Below are 20,844 nucleotides of genomic sequence, written 5' to 3'. Positions count from 1 at the left end.
CCTACCACCCAATTTGTGAACCACCATCTTCTTCGTTCATCATCAGAAATTTACAGACCTGCAAAAACACCTCACACCAGCAATCTCATCCTAGAAACCACCATGAACCACCAAAACCCACCATTACCACCATCTCCAGAAAAAACCCTAAATTAGATGGAAACCCTAATCGCGAATTTGCACCTACATAGAACCAATTCGTGTCGCCGCAAGGAAGGACTTCGTCGGAGACAATGGAGGCGCCGGTGGTGGACGAACTGTAGCAGCGTGACCTTTGACGCAACGAGAGGGACGACCACGCAACAGAGGGACGAGCACGCGACAGAGGGGCGAGCACGCGGCGGAGAGGCGAGCATGCGGCGGAGGGGCGAGCACGCGACGGAGGGCCGAGCACGCGACGGAGAGGCGAGCAAGCGACGGAGGGGCGAGCACAAGACGAAGGGGCGAGCACGCGACGGAGGGGCAAGCACGCGACAGAGGGCTGAGCACGCAGCAGAGGGGCGACGAGAAGCAACGGGGAGGCGACACCGTGGACTCCTTGGACAAAGCATCAGCAACGACGGCAGCAAGAAGGCACCGAAGAAGAAAGTGTGAGAGAGAAAGGAAGAAGGAAATTTTAACCTAAAAAGCTACTGCCTCGGGTCTTAAACGGTGCCTAAATGCTTAAAAAAAATTTAAATACCCTGTTGCCTCGGGTCTGAGTAAATCCGAGGCAAAAGGCTTGAAAAAGTCTGCCTTTGCAGATGGGACAGACGAGACTCGTGAGGTGACACGTAGTTTTACGATTCGGTTCTCATAGTAACCGAGGCAGTAGAAGGAATAGGCATCAGGTTATGGATAACCGAGGCATATAATGTTTCAATATTTACAGAAATGCCACCGTGTTTTTATACGCTTCGGTCTTGTAATAACCGAAGCGTATATAGCGCGTTAAAAGCCCTATTTTTCACTAGTGAGGTTGGGTTATTTGGTCAAGTTGGGTTGTTTGGTCGTGTTATTTGGTCTAAGTTGTTTTAAGGCCTTAGTTAAAAGGTTTTGGAACTCAGTCTTGATATTTTGGAGGTCGGCCATAAGGTTTTTGACCTTGGCTGAACCTTTTGTTATGATTGTCGAGTTGTGTGTGTTTTTTACCATGTTGTGATTTTCTTTGCAAAGCTACGTATGTTGGTTGTTGAGTTCTATTTGAACATGGTCGAGTTGTGTTGTGGTTTATCGAGTTGTTTTGTAGTTGTTTATTGAGATGGTGTGTATGACCTAGTTTTGTGTTGTTTCTCTTCGGTTCAGTTGGTGTTAGAAGACGGGATTGTGTTTTATGTCTTATTCTCGTAACTCTAAAGTCAGATTTATTCCTTTCACCTAGAGGACTTTGGTGAGTCAAGGAAAAGGCAAAGTTGTGTTTTGCCCATAAGGCTTTAGCTTGAGCTGAGTTTAGTGCTTTGTTCGTAAGGCTTTTGTAGAATAAACAAAGTTTTTACTCATAAGGCTTATGGAAAGTGTCAATACCGAATTTCGTCCGGATTGACTAAATAATATGTCTCTTTTTATTTTTGTATTATTTTATTTTCTTTCATTTTCATTTAAATTCTATTTTTATTATACTATTATTTTATTTCGTTTAATATTATTTTATTTTATTTTCTATATTAGATTTTTTTTAAAAACAAAAACAAAAAAGGTACAAGTCGCATAATCATGATTCAGGCACACTGACACGCTCTCCTCTTTTGTAATCCAGCCCTCTGCTCCTCTGACCCGTAACCACCCCCAACCACATTCCTTTTCACTCCCAATTCCTCACCTCCAAGAGATCCATCATCCACCTCTGACCATTCTCCATTGCCTCCAACACCCATCATCTTCATCTGAGGCCTTCATAACCTCCTTTCTTTTCACACAGCGTCTTCATTATCACCCTTCATAATTCCTCACCAAACCAGGATTCACCTCTCACACTCCTATCACATTCTTACATTTCACCTCCAGAGCATCACGCGCATCACACCAATAACCCATATCCACCCACCTACCACGCACAACCTCATATCACCTTCACCATTTTTATTCACTGAATTCATCATCCATCATAGACCACACACACAACTCTGAATTCCTCTATTCACTCGCATAGAGAAGCGTCTTCCTCATCATCAGTGCATCTTTCATTTTCCCTTCCATCTTCTTCAGTACACTCAAAGCCAGAGAACCCATCATTTTCCAATCTTCCATTCACACATCAGGACCCTCACCCTCAACCTACAAAACCAAATCACATTATTTGCTCCGGTATTCACTCACTCACACTCGCATCATTGGCACACAGAATATAGAATATCAGAACAGAACGTCGCACACACCCAGAGTTAGTCAATGGTGGATTTGCCACAATCAATCTCAACGATTGGTGCGTCTTTTGGAGTTTCTTCTGCCTTAGCTGCGAAGGATCGAAGAATAGCATTTGTGGAGCATTACATACCTAAACTCAACAATTAGAGCCAGTCCAGAAGGGAGGAAGGTTGTGGCGTTGGGAGTACCGAAAGCGAAGAAGCATGGGACGTTGGAGAGCATGTGGAGGATGCTAACGGAGGGGCGAGCAATGCCGTTAACTAGGCATTTGAAGAGTGCGAAGACGTGGGAGACGTAGGGGTCACCGTTGAGGGATTTGAACGGTGGACCTGTGATGCAGAAATCAGAGACATTTGCTGGGAGGGAGAAAAACGCGCCGACGGGGCTGAGGAAGGAGCCATCGTTGAATCGGGACAAATTGAACCGGCGAGTGGAAGTGTTCATCAACAAGTTCAACAGGGAGAATGGTGGAGTTGCAGGCAAACTGGCCAAGGCCGACATTGATGAAGAAGAGAAGGGGAGAAGGGGGAAACTCATTGGCTCTAGGCAGCACTGACGGCAGGCTCGACTGTGGCGGTGACGCGATGGTGGTGGAGAAAGCTCGATGGAGAGCGAGGACCTTGGCTTGGAGGCAGCGACAGGTTGCGCGACAAACGGCCAACGTCTTCACGAACGAGAAGGTTTCTCTCTCGCGAAAAGAAGAAGGAGAAGGGGAGCCTAGTGTCGTGGCCGGCGACGGCTCTGGCGGCGAGTGTCGTCACTAGCGAAACCGTAGACTACGGTCTACAGTGGCCAGTTGGGTGGAGGCTGGGTCGTGGTCGTGAGCGGCGACCGGTTAGGCGAAGGCAGCAGCGTGCATGCAGAGGAGACAAATATCCCTGGGATACCTTTCTCGTAGAGAACCCTAAGCGTGCAATGTAAGACCTGTATAAATAAAATGATTTCTTACCTTCAGTATTTTATTTTGTGATATTATATAATAAATTTTGATGAAAAAAATGTTGAGGAATATTTAAGGAAGGGAAGAAAATTAAATTAATATTGGTTCCATAGTAAATTTCGAATAAAGTTGAAAGAGTATTTAAGTATAATTGTTTGCGCTATTATATCAGCGGATGGAGCCTAGTCTAGTGGTTTATGTGAATTTGTATGGGAGGGTGTGTGTGCTTAGTCTCAAGTTTGTATATCTTGTTGGGAGCACTTATCTACACTTTTTAACCAAGAGTGTGGGTAAGAGGGTATTGAGAATTCTCTTCCCTTGTTGGAAGAGGAAAGAATGAGTTATGAGAATGAGAGGAGTGAAAGAGATGTTTGGTGAGTTGGGGTACATGTGTTTGATGAAAAAAAGTGAAGAAGAATGAAAATTTGATGTCTTGGGTAGAAGAAGAACATGATGGAAGAAGAATAGAAGTGGAAGATGGAGATGGGCATGACTTGGTTGATGTAAAAGTGGCAAAGAAAAAGAAGGGTGCTGGAAAAGGACCAAAAACAGTGAAGGAAGAAGCTTGGGATGGTCTTTGGAAGCAAAGAAAAAAAAATGATGAAGGAATGATGGGAAGATGTGTGACGTGAAATGGGTGAGAGAAGTAGAACTATATGTAGTTTTGGATATAATGAAAAAATGGATGAGAAAGAGAATGGTAAGGAGGGTGTTTGCACATAAACTTTGGGGAGAGGAAGAATGATTTTGTTTTGAAAAGTCAAATAAAGGGAAAGGTGGGATCCACGGTTTTGTAAAAAAAAAACGAAGTGAGTGGAACTTGTGTTTTAATTGAAAAAAAAAAGGGAGAAGAAAGAAGTGAAAGGTTACGTAGAAAGTGGTAAAGGAGAGAGAGAAAATGAGAGTTAAGTGGAAATGGTGGGGTCTACTTGGAAGTGAGAGGAAAAGTTAATTTAATGGTTTTAGGGTCCACTTGAAAGTGTAGATATAGAAGGGAGTGTGTTTAGAGTAAAAAATGGGGTATATTAGAAATAGGTGTTTTCTTTGATGTTGGGTATTAATTAAAAAGTGGGGGTGCACTAGAAATATTGTTCTAGTTGATGGAAGTGTGAAATTAGTAATTTCATGGGGTTGCATCAGTAGGAAAAATAAATAAATTTATTTATTTAATTATTTGTGATTTTAATTAATTGTTGGTGAATGAATTTGGTTGACTTTGTGCATGATGGTGATCTGCGTATGGTTGTGATGGTAAAATCGTGAGAGCAAGCGTTCTGTCATTTCCTTAGAATTTTTGTCGAATTGATGGTATTCGTATTGCGATACGATAGTGTGTAGAGTCTTTGCGGAGACTGAGGTTCGAGTGTCACCCTTTCCTCGTGCGCGGGGACTAGAGAGGGTTGGATGTCTCGCCCAATGACTTCGGCTCGTGTGAGTATAGTGCTCGGTGGGTGCACCTAACTGAAGTTTTTACTCGTAATTCCTTGAGGAGTTGGGAAGATAGGACTGAAGTTGCGATGAAAGACGGCTCGAATCGCCCTGTTTTGCGAAACAGGTTTGGTACGACAAAATTCAAGGAAAAAACAGAAGCTCGTGTAAATGATTGAGTCGTAAATTTAATACTGTGATGTATTGTAATATTATGACTTTGATAGTCTGAGTGGTGAGGATCTAAGTTATGAGTTGAATATTATGTTGTATTGTAAGGTTGTGACTAGGATAATCTAAGTTATGATATTTTGATATTGAAATTATATGCTATGTTAGGTTCTTTGTTACTCACCCTTTCCTTTTGTGGTTGTGGTTCCACTTACGATGATCGTACTTGTACGGGAGTAGATGGCGTTGCAGATGAGGCAGAGATGAAGTAGCACGACGAGAGTTATGGGAATAACTATGGGGGACTTATCATGTTTTAAAGAAATTTGATGTCTTTGAATAATGAATTTGATATTTGTAAGGTTTTAACCTTATGTTGTAAGACGCTTAGACTTTTGATGGTTTAGTTCCGTGATGTTAATTTAAAAAAAAAAAAACTGGCCTAAAATTTTGGATTTTGTTATTTTCTAGTGGTACTCCGTAAGGGGTGTTACATGCAAGGTCTCTGAATGGAAAAATGAGATGAAGTTGGGGGAACCCCTAATGGGTTTCCGATTGTGGTTAAGAGGCCTTGGGCCTGGTGTGGGTTGCTTCCTTTTTCTTCCTACGGAGAAGCAGTTCCTATTCACACCCCCTTCCATTTGGGTTGAAGCTCATTCCGTTTCTTCAAACAAAAAAGAGAGGTTTGGACATTGGGCTCATTTCATTTTTAGCACCTCAAACCTTACTGTTGTACCCCTATCTTTGGGCCTGGATAAGAAATTTACTCCGCACCTCTGGTTTTTATCTCTACACCCCTATTCTTATTGGGATCGCTTTTATTTTATTTTTATGCTTTTATTTCTTCACTTTTATTTTTTGTTTGATTATTAAGTTTTATTATATGTAACCCCTTGTATGATGACCCCACCCCTTTGTTTTAGTTTTATCTATTGAACTTGTTTGTTTTGTTTTACATAAAAATTATAAAGTAAAAAAAGAAGATAAAATTATAAAATTACAAAAAAGTGATTTTCTAATATTTAAAAAAAAAGGGATATAAGTACTCGTGCGATCGCCCGCATCTGCCTAGTACTTAATATCCTCAATCTTAAAAAATTAAATAATGGTTTGAGTGCTCGTACGATCATTCGCATTAGCCTAGCACTCAATACTCTCAGGTCTTTCTAAATGATTAAATAATGATATGGGTACTCGTGCGATCGTCCACATCAGCCTAGTACTTAATATCCTCAACTTAAAAAATTTAAATACTGGTATGAGTGCTCGTGCGATCGTCTGCATCAGCCTAGCACTCAATACCCTTAGGTTTCCTAAATAAGTAAATAACGGTATGAGTACTCGTGTGATCGTTCGCATCGTCCTAGTGCTTAATATCGTTCTTTCTCTTTTTAAAAAAATAATCAAAAAATATTTAAATATCGTTTTAAAGGTTGAGCGCTCGTGTGATTATCTGCATCGTCCTAGTGCTCAACACCTTTCTTTCTTCGTATAAATAATTAAAAAATAAATATTTAAATATCATTCTAAAGGTATGAGTACTCGTGTGACCATCCGCGTTTGCCTAGTACTCATTACCTTCCTTTTTTGAAAAAGTGGCAAAAAAAAAATATAAATCTTCAAAAGCTAAAAAAACATCAACACTTTCAAGCAAACAAACAATCTCTCAGCTAGAACTATGTGATCCTTGATTCTCCATCAAAAAAGAAATACGTAGGAGCAAGGCTAGCCTTTGCCAGGTTCACTTCCCAAAAATCCAAAATTATCCATAAGCATTTCCAAACAAATTTTCCAAACAAACTTTGTAAACAATTTTCTAAAGAACTACGTAACCCTGATTTCTCATTTTTTATGAGAATACGTAGGAGCAAGGTCAATCCTTGTCGGGCTCAAAAAATTAAAAAATATATTTTGTTTCTTTAGAGTTTTATTTTTGGGGATAGTTAAACATTTTGAAAACCACATAACATTTGTGTATTTAATTAAGGGTACTGCCTTTAGGCAGGCGTTGTAGGGTGTTAATACCTTCCCTACACGTAACTGACTCCCGAACTTAGAATCTAGTTTTTCCTAGCCCATGTCTTATCCTTTTATGGTTTTTTCGTAGTTTTCCAGAATAAACTATGGTGGGGATTCCAAATCTCTTTTTCAAAATCCGTTCTTATTTGGATCGTCATCCCATCGCGATTCCGGTTGCGACAGAAAGCAAGGGAAATAAGTCCTGACCACAAGGCTTTTGTGGAGAAAGTAAGATGACCCTAACCGTTAGGCTTTTGTGGAGCAGGCAGGGTGACTCTGACCGTAAGGATTTTTTGGAGCAGGCAAAGTAAATAATAGGTAACGTTGGAAAAACATGTTGGTTTAGTATTAGGATAACCTTGATTGTAAGGCTTTTATGTAACAGGCAGGGAAACTCTGACCGTAAGGCTTATGTGGAGCAAGTAAAGTAAATGGTAGGTTACATATTGGTTGAGTATTACTTGGTTATAATACGACTTGATGATGTTCATGAATGTGGTTTTGCTTCAAATGGTTGGTTTAAACGGTGTAGGTGAGTGATAAGATTCTTATATTTTATCATGTGTATTCTCTAGTTATCTTTTTCTTGTGTTTTTGTGATTATCATATAACTCATGTTGTTATACATGAGTAGATGATATTACAAATGATGTTGGTGTTGTTATACGGGAGTAGATGATATTACAAATGATGTTGGTGTTGTTTAGAGCGAGAAGAGGTGTCAGAAAACCTTATAGGGGATTTTTCAAATTGTAATTAAGCCAATACTTTATTTTAAGAAGTAATTTTTAAATAACATCTCATGGATTGGGTTTGATATAATGTTGTTTCCGCATGGTTTGTTTTCATTCGTGATAATTAAACAAAGTTTTTTTATTCACTATTTCGCGATGGTATTAGAGTTTGTGATTTTCTTAAGTTAATGAAAGTGTTGTAAGCTACAGGTGGCATCTTGAAAGGGGTGTTACACTTCTCTCCCAAGTTCGTCCCTAGACCCAAGCTAACAATCAGTCTGTCTGAAACCTCTTGTTCTCTGAATGTAAGCTCAGCATCAACGATCCCCAACCACATTTATCACCAACCTAGAGCACGAAGGCCAACAAGACCCACGTCTTGGTCCATGATTTTGGGAGAGAGGTGGAAAGGGTTTTCAACAACGAATTTCTTTATAGAGGTTTTGTTAGTGCCGAGTTGGCCTAGTTGCCGACAGACCAAGTTATCGAGTTGGTCAAGCTAAGTTGGCCAAGCTTGAGAAGGTCAATCATAAATTTGAACTTTCCATTAAGACTAAGGACCTATAGGTGACGTAAGGCATAGGAAAAAACAAAAACTTGGAACCGCAGGTAGCCTTGCTGAAGAAATGCCTAAAGATTGTATAAAGGATGAATATGAAAATTGTTGGAAGAAAAAGAAAGAGGGAGGACGAAGAATATGAATCAAATCACGGTATTTATTGAAAGATTTTTTCTTTGGTAATTATCGACATAATTTTCTTTTAGTAATTATTGACGAATATAATTTTCATCAGTAAATATTACCAATTTTACTTTTATTAATGAATTCTTATCCATCAAAAAATTTTCAAAAAAAAATATTATCGACAATTTTTTATATTTTTAACGAATTTTGACAATCGATAATACCTACTGTTTTAGTGAATTCACTAATTTATTGACAAATTTTACCATAAAATAATTAAACTTTAAATTGGTGAATTTAACCTGATTTTATTAACAAAATTTACCAAACAAAAATTTGTCAGTGATATCAATAATAAATTATTGATAGAGTTTATCTATAAATATTTATCGGTAATTATTTTTATTGATAATTCAAATTTTAAATTGGCGATAAATTTTATTGATGAATTTATTTTCATAAAAAAATTATTTTCTTCTATAAAGTTATTTTTGTTGATATAATTCCATTAGTAATTAAAAGATTTTTTACAGTAAATATTTGAGAATCTAACATAGTTTCCTTTAGTGACATTTTTAAAGTTAATTTTCTCTCAAATCAATTTAATACTTTTCGTATTAACACCGTAAAAAAAAGTATTACTATCACTTTTTGATTTTTTTTCAATTTTTTAATTATTTTTATTTATTTTTAATTTTTTAAAAAAATTAAAAAAAAATATCACGTGTCAATTTAATATTGTATCATGTGATAATAACATGATACTAACAGTATCACGTATCATTATAAGGTCATTTGGCATTGCATTAGTCTCAGTTTAGTTCATGTATTTTTATTAAATTTCAATTTAGATGGAAGTGGTGGAAAATCCCAACCGCGTGACAGATTAATTTGACGCGTAGGGCATTCAGTAGATCTGATAACTTGAATTTTTCGATTCTGTTCACACATTTTTTCATTAACTAAAGGCCTGAAAGTTCAAAAGAAATGACAGGTTGGGTATGTTGGTTGGGTGCGTGCAAACTGGGATGTGAATAATGTTTATTCATATAGCCCGTAGTAACTTTTGTTCTTTAATAGAACATATTATCATCATGTTGATTCACCTATGTTTATCGATATTCAGTATGGTTGTTGGGTGGAAAATAAAGTAACATAATCAACAAATCTATGTAAGTTCGGAATACGTAATGGAATTCAAATATGAAAAAAATAAGCAAGCATTCCGTAAGAATTTAAGTTATTTTGTTTATTAACAAGATTCTTGTTGTATTTCTGGATATAGTATTTAATCTATGCATTTTGAAAAATGACCTTTAATTGTGTTTTTTTTTTTCTTTTTCTTATGGATCTATTGACCAATGGTGCTTACTAGTTAAGTAGTTTTGTCTGTCCTTTTCTGTGTCGGGTTGTGTAAGGAAAACAACGTAGAATAATTGTCCACTTTCTATCATTCCTCGTCAAAAATATTCAAAGCTTTAGAATAATTTTTGTGGACGGGTGAGGTTAGGTAGGAGATACTAAGAAGAAAATAGATTCATTCATAATCTTATTTCTAAATTAAGAGAATTCAAAAATAAAACTAATCAACACCAAAGGTAATTATATATAAAAAAATTCGTACTCCTACATAGTATCTATAAATTTATTTGTAAATTTACGAATAAATTCATAAATAAAGTTAATTATGATAAATTTATTTACTATTTTGTAGATAATTTATTGATGAAATTATCTTATTTATGAATTTTGTGAATTATTTACAAATTTTTATATTTGTAGTAGATAATATAATTTTTTTCTTCTAATGCATTTTTCCTAATTCTAACATTTAATGTTTACTTAATTCAAGACATAAAATATTAATAATTTAATAAGTAGATAATTAGAAACATGTAAAATATTTAATGTGCTGATTAACATTTGTTTTATTAATTCGATTAATTTGGAAGGTGGATGAATAATAATTATATAATAACTAGTGAAAAATTCAATTGTGAAAGAATGGGTAATCAACGTGCTTGTTTAATTTTTTATTCCTATTGTAATCCCCTTATTTAATTTTGTTTTTTATTTCTATTATTTTATAGTGTCTTCAAAAATCGCAAATCCTCATTTGATGTACTAGTCCTTTTAATTTATGTTTTTTATACACGATTCTATTTTATTGGAATTATAATTATATTATTTGGGAGAAAATTTTGGAATGACTAATAATTACTTTGACTTAGAGATAAATTATTATATATATATATATATAATAAAGAATATAAAGATAAAAATAAATAAATGAAAATAAATAAAACCATAAACAATCCAAAATAAATGAAATTTTAATAAAACAAATAATTTTATTAAGATTAATATAAGAAGATCTGACTTCCCTTTTACCCGATTGGGGTCACTCTAAAAATATATTATAAAATTAAAATTTCGTAGAGCTCCTTGCTCCAAATTGTATTTCATTTTTACCCCTCCTTCATTTTTATTTTTATTTTTATTTTTATTTTCATCTTCTCTTTCACTCCATCCATTTACAATCAATTTTTTTGTAAATGGATGACTTTTATCTTTTATCTTCTTATATTCTTCTGTTTCTCTTTTGTTTTATTTTATTCTTTTATTTCTATAAGATTTCAGATATTATTAGAATGTTATTTTAAATATTTTTTTATAATCAACATATGTACATTAATATTAATATCTTTTTAATAATTAATTGATATACATATTTTAAATAAATTGTTTTTAATTAAATCTTTTTTTATTTTTATTATATACTTTTATTTTATTTTTTTTACTTAATCATATTACTTTCTAAAAACTAATTGATTTTATTTTCAATGTTCAAATTTTATCTAGATAGAATACCAAACATTTTTTTTAATATGAATTCAATCATATGAATTATTGCGTATGATTTTATAACTCTTACTTTTAAGGATAAATAATATAGTTATATATAAAATTAGAGAAGTTATATCCAGTGCAAGAGTATTGTCCAATGATGATCCAGATATAAAGTAGACGGTCTAAGAAGGGAGTAGATAGTTAAATGTTAGGTCTAAAATTGTTTATTGCATAAAAAATTATCAAAAATTAAGTTTTGATAGGATTAGTCAATCTAATGTCGTCTTCTAACGAATTTAGTTGCTATTTTCATAAATCGAATTTTGAGTCATAAGTTAAAGAAGCATGTTGGTTCTCCAATTCATGTACAATTCATTTATTCATCAGTTATTGTATGATTATCATTTATTTAATATCTAAAGAGAATCAAATCAAACAAACAAGTATCAATCAATTAATTCATTAACTATCTCACTTTTTCAAGCGTTTACTATTGATATTTACATTTACATCTTGACTTAAGTAAATAAGATATTATTAAAATAAAAAAAACTAACAAGATTACAATAAAAAATTAAATTGAATTATGAACGTGCGTTCAAACACAATTCCAATAATATAAATTAGAATTAAAAAAGAACATATAATATAAGCATATTTTGTAGAAAAATGGGCAAGTAAACATGTTTAGTATATAACCTTAAAATTTATTGTGAACTAACAAGAAAAATAATTACAAAAAGAGAACATAGAGAAACGTGTTTATACTTTTATTAAGGCCTCTAACATTTTGTGCATAATCTACATTATCAAGCATTTATTCTTATCCCTTTGACATAAGATGCTCCATGAGAAAAGTTTTTATCAAATCTTCAAATCATATTTACCCTTTCTACTTAATAAGGAAATAAATAAAACAACTACAGTTGAGAAAAATTGTATCTTTCCATAATGAAGTGGTGGTGAGAGAATCACTCCTTTCTCTCCTTCGACCTCATGTTTTCTGGCACCAGTGGGTGTTTGAAAAATCAAAGTTTATTATAACCAAGCAACATACAAGCTTTTTTGCTTCAACTCCATCACATTTTCACCATCTAAACTTTCAGCCCATGAGAGATCAGAAAACAAATTAACTGAATTTAAGATTATGAGCTGGTGAATGAGAGATCCCTACCAAACAAAATGTTAATTGAAGAAGCATGACTCATATGGACATTAAAAAAATTCATATTCCGGAATAATTATTCCGGAAAGTGTTTTTTGAATGATAGTTTAGAAAGTATGACTTTTATGGAAGTGTGGAACAAAAACAGGGGTGCAGGAAGAAGCACCTTGATTAGCCGAAACTACTAAAGCAGGGTATTTTGTAGGTCTGAAATCTTTGAATTTATATGTGTAGATTATCTTCACATTCATCCACTTCACTTTTATTATTCCCTTCTAGCGGTTACTTCCATTCACCATTCCACTTTTACTTCTCTAATACCAGAAATAGTCCCATTGATGAATCCGACCAAAGTATTTGGGAAAATAGTTGTTAAATTGATTTATAATTTTTTTTACCTAAACTATTTATATAAATTTCATTTCTATAAATATGAATTAACATTAACCGACACCTTGAACACTTAAGATGACTCGTTCTTGATCTACCTAATTTATTTCATAATAAAAAATAAGGTAAAAAAAATTGGAAAAGTAATAGAGAAAATTTGTGTGAAAGAATGTAATATCATGGTAATAAAACAAAATCAAATAATCCAACAAAATAATATTCAGAGTAACTAATGTGGCTAAAGCAATCAATATATAAACATATATATATATGGTCTGCATGTACATAATAAAGTATAGTTAAAATTTGTTGTAACAATCCAAAGTGAAAGTTCAATGTGGGTATAAAACAAAGTCATCCCCACGAGAATATAAAATAAAGACAGTCTTGAACAAACAAACTGTGAATGGAGAAAATCCTTAGGGTAGTATTAGGCCTCCATGACTACATTTCCCTAGTTCCGTATTTCAGCTGCAATAACCAAGCAACACAAAGAGAAAGGAGGAGTGAGGTTGTGATGGCATACATAGTTATGCAGGAGATATATCACACATGATAATCGCACATCAATCATATGCTAAACCAAGATTCAGACTCCATAACTACATTCGGAAACCACATAATTCATGGCATTTTGGCTTTCAAACTCGACACATATATATACAATATCATATTCCTCACATCCAATTCTCACACGCTTTATTAAATTTAGCTATTCTAAACATTTCTGGAAATGTATTTAGACCCTCATCAATGAAGTTGTAATAGATAAAAATAGGAGATCTGATCGTAGATGATTGTGGTTTTGAAGGTGGTTATATAAGACCCTTTTTATGTCATTAAACAATATACAGAATTGGGATTTCATTTGTTCCTTGAGAGTGATTGTTCGTGTAGGCAGCATTAATACGCAGTTCTATGAGTCCTAAACCTGAAGAAATGCAACTTTAGCACGTCACAAGTGGATTATTTGGACATTAGAGTTCAGCAACAAGGGTGCAACAAGATCCTGATAAAATTGTAGTTGTACAACAATGGCCACGGCCAAAACATTTGAAAGAACACATAGGCATTTTAGGATTATAAGGGTATTATAGAAGGTTTATACATGGATATGGCCAAATTGCAGCATCCTTAAGTAGTCTTTTACAGAAGAGTGAAAAATACAAATGGACTGAAGCAGAAAATAAAGCTCAATAAGTTAAAACTGAGATTAACTTGAGCACCTGTTTTAATCTTACCTGGCATCACAAAGCCTATCACAATAGTGACAGATGCTTCAGGCATTGGCTTAGGAGCAGTTTTGATGCAATCAAACCATCAAATTGCTTATATAAGCAAGGCTATGGGGCCAAAGTAACAGTTTCTATATCAGAGTAAATTTACTATTAAGAGTAAATGATAATAAAATTGAAAAAATAGGTCGAGAAGTTGAGGAAGAAGATGAAGATGAATATGAACTACAAGAGAATCTTATATTAGAGGAATAAGATGATCTAAAGTGACATTCATCTCGAAGATGATGAATGAAAGGATAAGATTAAGATGAAGGATTTAAATATAGGAAGAGTTTACTTTAAATAAAAAAATTAAAATTATTTATAAATAATATAATACTTTATTATTATATGATTATGTAAATAACTTTAATTATTATTATTATTATATTTTTAATAAATTATTATTACTATTAGATTATTATATTATATTTTTCTTATATTACTATTTTGGTAGAAGAACTTTAATTTTAGTTAAATTATAATCTATACATTATATACTATTATATATATATATATATATATATAATAAAAAGTTACTGGATTGAGTCTCAAATAATTAAAATCTGAAATTGAAACACCTAATTCTTAATTATTAAGAAAAAGTTAAGAAAATAATTTCCTAAAATCAATTAAAATCCTACCCACCACACTTGCACGAAGTCAAACAGTGCAGGGAGGAGTGATCCCCCTTTCTCCACCTAACCTCGCCCAGCTTCTACTGCCAAACTGCCATTAACTACGACGGACGAGGGCGCGCGACGACGATAGAAGGCGACGGTATGTGACTCGACGGCGAGCGGTTAAAAAAAACTGTTGTGGTTTTGAAGGGGTTATATAAATCCCTTGTTTATGTAGTTAAACAATATACAAGTTTTATTTGCTCGTCTTCAACCAAGTGTTGAGAGCGAAGGTTTGTGTAGGCAACGTTGACTTTGTCTTTAACAGAGTCTTAAACCTAAAGGATAATGAGAATAGATTGAAGATGAATCAAAGTTACGGTTAAATGACTCTCAATCAAAACCACACCCTGTGTCTTAGTTTCTAAGATGAAATCCAAGTCCTATGCATACAAAATCTCTTCCATACGCAGGAGGAAGACTTTGAACAGCTTTTTTGAAACAGGATGTGACCACAATTAAACTTGATCAATTACTTTTAGACGAATCACGTTTACAAGATTTAACTAGAGTAAAACAGAAACAACCGAAGCAATAAAAGAAAAAAAAAAAGAAAAAAACAATTGCTCTCAAAATGTGAAACCCTAAATAATTAGCGTCAATTAAATCCTGACACCACACCATTAATGCACGCCACGTCACTTCTCAAACCATTAAAAACTCACTCCCAAACTCTGATTTCATCTCTGCTGTACACGGAAACCGAGCGCTCATCATTCTCTGAAACACGCACCACTGCCACACACCAGTGCATTAAAAACGCACCAATCTCTGCATGCACGCACGCCACTTGTCACGTTGGAAGCTTCCAATTCAGCGTTTGGTGTGCAGGAGTCAACGTGAGAGACGTTCGTTCAAACGAACGTGAGTTTAACAAAACCAAATTTTCTGAAAAAAAATTCTCTCACCTGAACCATTCATCTTCTTCCTCAGAAACCAAACCATTCATCTTCTCCAACTTCTCTCTAGAAACCCTAAACTTCTCTCTACTGTAATTCTCACGTTTCTCCTCCGATCCCATTTCCAGCACCGTAGGAACGTCCGTCGCACTGAGAGCTATCCACTGGACCGAACAGCTTCAAGGACTGAAACTGGTAAGTCCCCTTCCATAGCTCGTCCTTAGGTTTCTGGAAAACTAGGGTTTCGGTTGCATGCAAGGATAAAAATCTGAGTTTCTGAGTTTCCTTTGGTTAAATTTAGTTAAGGAGCGTAAGAAAGAGCTTGACGGGTAGAAAGTCATAGTTGGGCAGAATCAAGTTACACTGTTAAACGTTCACTACTATCCAGGTAAGGGAAGCTTATATGTTTAATTTATACTTGCTGTTGTATGATCTGATTTGGTTGTATAAGACGTATGTTGATTTATCTGTCATGAACGAGCACTGTTTGCATGTATTATATATGTTTTGGTGGTTTGAAATGCATGTTGATTTGGATAGGTATGAACGGATTTTGAATATTGTATAGTTGGAATGATTAAAATGATGAGATCTGTATGATGATGATTGTTCAAGGTGAATTAAAGCTGGAAATGAAAGTTATAAAGTTTACGAATTTGAAATCTGGAAAATTCTGTTAAGATTGAAAAACCTGAAATTCATATCATCCCCTTTGATAAATAACGCTCGTCACCGTACGGTCTTATACCGTTCGGTTTCCCTTAAAATGACTTAGAATGGGATTCCTTCATTTGGAAAGAATTCTGCTCGTGAACGAGCGTCCCCATTGGAATGCCTGAGCGTTCGTTCAGCTCAATTGTATATAAATATTTGAAACTTTACAATTTCATAAAGTTCGGCCTTATGTCGAGCGTTCGTCTTTAATAGCGTTCGGCCTTATGTCGAGCGTTCGTCTTTAATAGCGTTCGGCCTTATGTCGAGCGTTCGTCTTTGATAGCGTTCGGCCTTATGTCGAGCGTTCGTCTTTGATAGCGTTCGGCCTCATATCGAACGTTCGTCCTTATTCTAAATTTCTTAACGAACGTAAATAGCGTTCGTCCAAATATTTCAATATTCATTATCTTACATTCGTTCAAATACTGACATCAGTTCAGTATATACCAAATTGTATAAAGAAAATTTCTAAGTCTTATTGAGTATTCTTCTTATATTAAATCTGGACCAAGGTAATTATTTTGAAATCTTCTAAGTACCAATACACTTCACATTGAGTCAATGCATTTAACTGGTCAAACAGAGAGTCACGTCTGTCCATCCAGTACTATATTTGAACGATCGTCCTATCTCTTCAAAGGACTGAACGTTCGTTCTTTTGCACTCTTAAAGTTAAAGATGAAATCGATTATGAATTATGATAAATTACAGTGCGAACGTTATACCAAGTGATTTTATGATTATGGAATTTGAACGAGCGTTCCAAGGTGGAACGTCTCAGATGTGTTAAATATTGAAATTGGTAAAGTATGAACATGGATAAGTTAAGCCTCGCGGTCCATCCTGATATTCCGTGATACTCCTCTTCAAGTAGAAGGGGGTAGTCATGCGTGGGAATAGCAGGAGGCCCTAGTCCATTGAGTACTTCGGACAGATAGGGTTAACCTCGAGTGGCAGCTGTGAGATTAGATCAGTTACTACACCACTCGGGTGCAAGGACGCTTGTAACTACATGGTTCATACAGTCCGGACGGTCTGTCTTATATACGTATTTCTATGATTATTATTTGATAAGTTACATGTTGTATGTGTGAATCGGAATGTAAATGTATGTTATAATTGTATAAATTAAATATTATAAGCTTACCCTTGCATTTCCATTGTGTTGTTCCCTGTCCATGTACGTTCGTCTTGTCTTGCAATGATCATCCGTGTGGATGTGAGCAGATGGTGGAGCATCTCTTGAAGAAATGCTGGAAGAAGAAAATTTGGAAGATGCAAATCTGGTTGAAGTAGAAGTCAAGGCCGAGCCTTAGAGCGCTCGTTAGAATAATGATGTAAATGGTAGAATAGTTAGACGTGCGGTTAAATGTTTTGTAAAACCGTTCGTCCTGGTTATCGCTGATTTATATTTTGAGCGTACGTTTTCTGTACTGACGCCGTTCGGCTTCTTCTTTTAATCCTGGGTTAATGCAAAGATTGCTTATGTTACTGTTAACTGTAATTAATCCTGATTTATAGTAATTACTGTATTTTGGGATGTTACACAAAACATATCGTCTCGTCTTAACTCTCGCCATAAGTGAAGTAAATTAACCAAATAAATATTGCTGGAGAAAAAATGAATATGTAAGGTACCTCTCATCCCAGACGGGTTAAGTCTCGCAGATACCTAAAAAAGCTGAAGCCAGGGAACTCCTGAAGTCCGTTCCCGTTGTAGTTGAAAAGTGCAGATATCCCACTGCCGACACGGGCTCGGAAATGGAGCAAAACAGATTTGTCATGGCAATGAATCTTTAAGCCCCTTAAATTTTGGGAACCAGATCCCTTATTATTGAAGGACTTTACAACTCTAGGGGCGCTAATCGAGGCCTTACAGAAATCCTGTGATCCGTCTTTGTAGTTATTGAAGGACTCTTGGGTTACAAAGAGTTTATCACAGCGGTGGTGGTCTCTGTTTGCCATGGCTGCAAAACAAACACTTGAAAAACCTATCTCGTAGGGAAGAAATATGAAGGTTCAAATTAGGGGTGGCAAAACGTCTCGCCCACGTTTCGGCCGATACTGTCTTTAGTCCGCAAAACCGGACTGGATTGGACTGGTTAGTCACTTTTTCTAATTTTTTAAATTTTTATTTTTAAAATTGGTTAATAAACATTTAAAATATATTTAATTAAATAAAAATCTTCTAAACGTTTAATTAATTAATTAATATTTTTAATCAAATAAATTAAAATAATGATTATATTTATATATTAAATTATTTTGCTATATTAATAATTAGAATTTTTTAGGATTAATATTTAAATTACAATAATATTATTTATTTATATTTTTTTTAAAATATAATATGAAAACGAACTAATCCAATAATATGACGTACTAAACAAATTATCGGATTAAAATTTTCATCCTAACATGTTCTATTTTAACACATCGCACTTTTGACACGATTATTCTCTTTGACATGACACGCTACGCTATGAGTTTTAATAATAATTTTATTCAGTCAATCACATATGAAAGAAAAAGAATGCGCGACAACTACTGTTTCCTAAATTCTCCATAATACTTAATATGTTCTTAATATCACGTTTAGTGCTACTAAATCTAAATATTTCAGTAATAAACGAGAGTGTATTTAGAAAACCAATTATATTTTGTTCCATCCGCATATTTAAACAGGGTACTCGTTCGATTCTCTCCATTCTTATACTATTGTTATTGTTTTAAATTCTTATTAACTTGACCATGGTACTCAATTGCAATAAAAGTTAATTCTTGAAAAGTTTTGAGACCCACATTATCTAATATATGTATAGAAACATTTAATTATTCATTGTTATTGTTAAAAAGTTTTTATGCTAACAAATAATGTTTCGGATGTGTAGGGCCGTGCGGTTCTAATCCTTCCAGCTCTCCTGCGATCTGATCTCAGCGGCGGATCTTCTTCCCAAGCCTTGACTTTCCTCTTGATCTGGAGGAGTGGAGACCTACAAAAGATTCTCCGATGCCAAAGTCAGTTTCAGAGCAATGGCTTTTCTTAAGGGGCAGCAATAAATGTGCATGCAATCTAACCTCTCTACCACTCACCATGAACCTGTATTTATAGTTTTCGCTATGGGCTTGGGATTAGTGAAAAGTTAATCACGGCTCAATCAGCCCAATAGCTCCTGATTTCAATCATGGCCCAATCAGCCCAATAGCTCTTAATTTCTACTTACCTCTAAACCAGGTCAGTTTACTTGAGCCATAATGATTAATGATTTGGCCGGTCAGTGGAATATGGGCGTTCGTCTTTCCTATGGACGACTCGGGCACTAAATTGGGCGGACGATCCTCTGTGTGGTCGTCCGGCACCTTGTTGGAGCGGACGATCCCTTACGCGGATGTCCGGCACTTCGTTGGGCGGACGATCCCTTACGCGGATGTCCGGCACTTCGTTGGGCGGACGATCCTTACGCGGACGTCCGGCACTTCGTTGGGCGGACGATCCCTTATGCGGTCGCCCGGCCTTTCGTTGGGCGGACGATCCCTTATGCGGTCGCCCGGCATTTCGTGATATCCATTATTCTGTAGAACACTTTTTGTGAGCATGGAGAGTGCGACGCTATCTCGTAGTGATGGGATTCCTTGTGAGTTCTTCAAAGTTTCTCTTAGGCTTGTGGTCGGCGTATGCACCAAGATGGTTGGACGGCCTCATTAGCGGGCGTCCATACGTGCGACGCCGGATACCTGCTGGTGTGGGAGGGTTTAAAACGGAGTCTAGGTTCAATCCGTACTTACTTGGGCGGCCAAGACTTGGGCGGTCGAGCATTTGTCCGAGGCGGATGTGACATGGGCGTCCTTTGGGCGGCACCGATTGCCTCATGGGCGTCCTCTATACGGCGCCCGGCGTCTCCTGGTACATAAGCCCCCCAAGTCCTAGTGCACGTAGTGAACGTTGGATTTTTGGGTGCGGCGCACTTTGGATCTGGAACTCGCTATTGGGCTTTATCCAGTGGGCTTTTTGAATTTGAAAATTTAAGCGGGAAAACATGTGGCGCGTTTCCATTGGCGAGAGGTGAAACGTCGCTCAATCTGCGGCGTTGATCGTGCCAAATCTAAACGGCCAGGATATTTCTAACGGTTACTAACTCCTCCCTATAAATAGTGGGTTTGGACGGGGTCATTTTCACTTATCTTCCTTACTTCAGAGCTCGAGATTCCTTTTCCCTCAGGTAATAAATGGCGTCTATGTCCGTTGAGTTTGTTTCTGGGTCGTCGGGCGGAGTCCGGGAGGGGTCGGCGAGTGGCGACAGCAGCGATTCTCTTAGCTCGGTTTCTTCTCACTTTTTGGGGGAGGCGGTTGGATCTTCTGGGGGAGATCCTGAGTCACCGGTCTCGGGGAACGACCGGATCTTCCACGGCGTGCCTCTGTTCCTGATCAAGGGCGGTGTTCGTGTAGTCGGGTCGCCCTTCGAGCCGGATGGTCAAGGAACTGTGGCGTCTGAGTTGGCTCCCGTTGTTCCCAGCCGGTATGCTTCCTGCTATGCTTACCGCAAGGATT

General features: G+C 36.0%; 1 long non-coding RNA gene across 1 annotated transcript; it reads right to left on the bottom strand.

Moving 5' to 3' along the window:
• Positions 1–12,905: 12,905 nt before the first annotated feature.
• LOC128195940 (uncharacterized) lies at positions 12,906–18,388 on the bottom strand. The gene is made up of 2 exons (XR_008247895.1): positions 17,934–18,388; positions 12,906–13,196 (listed from the first exon to the last, which is right to left on the bottom strand). It is a non-coding gene; the product is annotated as an uncharacterized LOC128195940 (long non-coding RNA).
• Between the last annotated feature and the right edge of the window lie 2,456 nt (positions 18,389–20,844).

Source organism: Vigna angularis, chromosome 1 (assembly GCF_016808095.1).
Source record: "Vigna angularis cultivar LongXiaoDou No.4 chromosome 1, ASM1680809v1, whole genome shotgun sequence".
Classification (NCBI taxonomy): Eukaryota; Viridiplantae; Streptophyta; class Magnoliopsida; order Fabales; family Fabaceae; genus Vigna; species Vigna angularis.
This window is presented reverse-complemented; position numbering and strand designations above follow the sequence as displayed.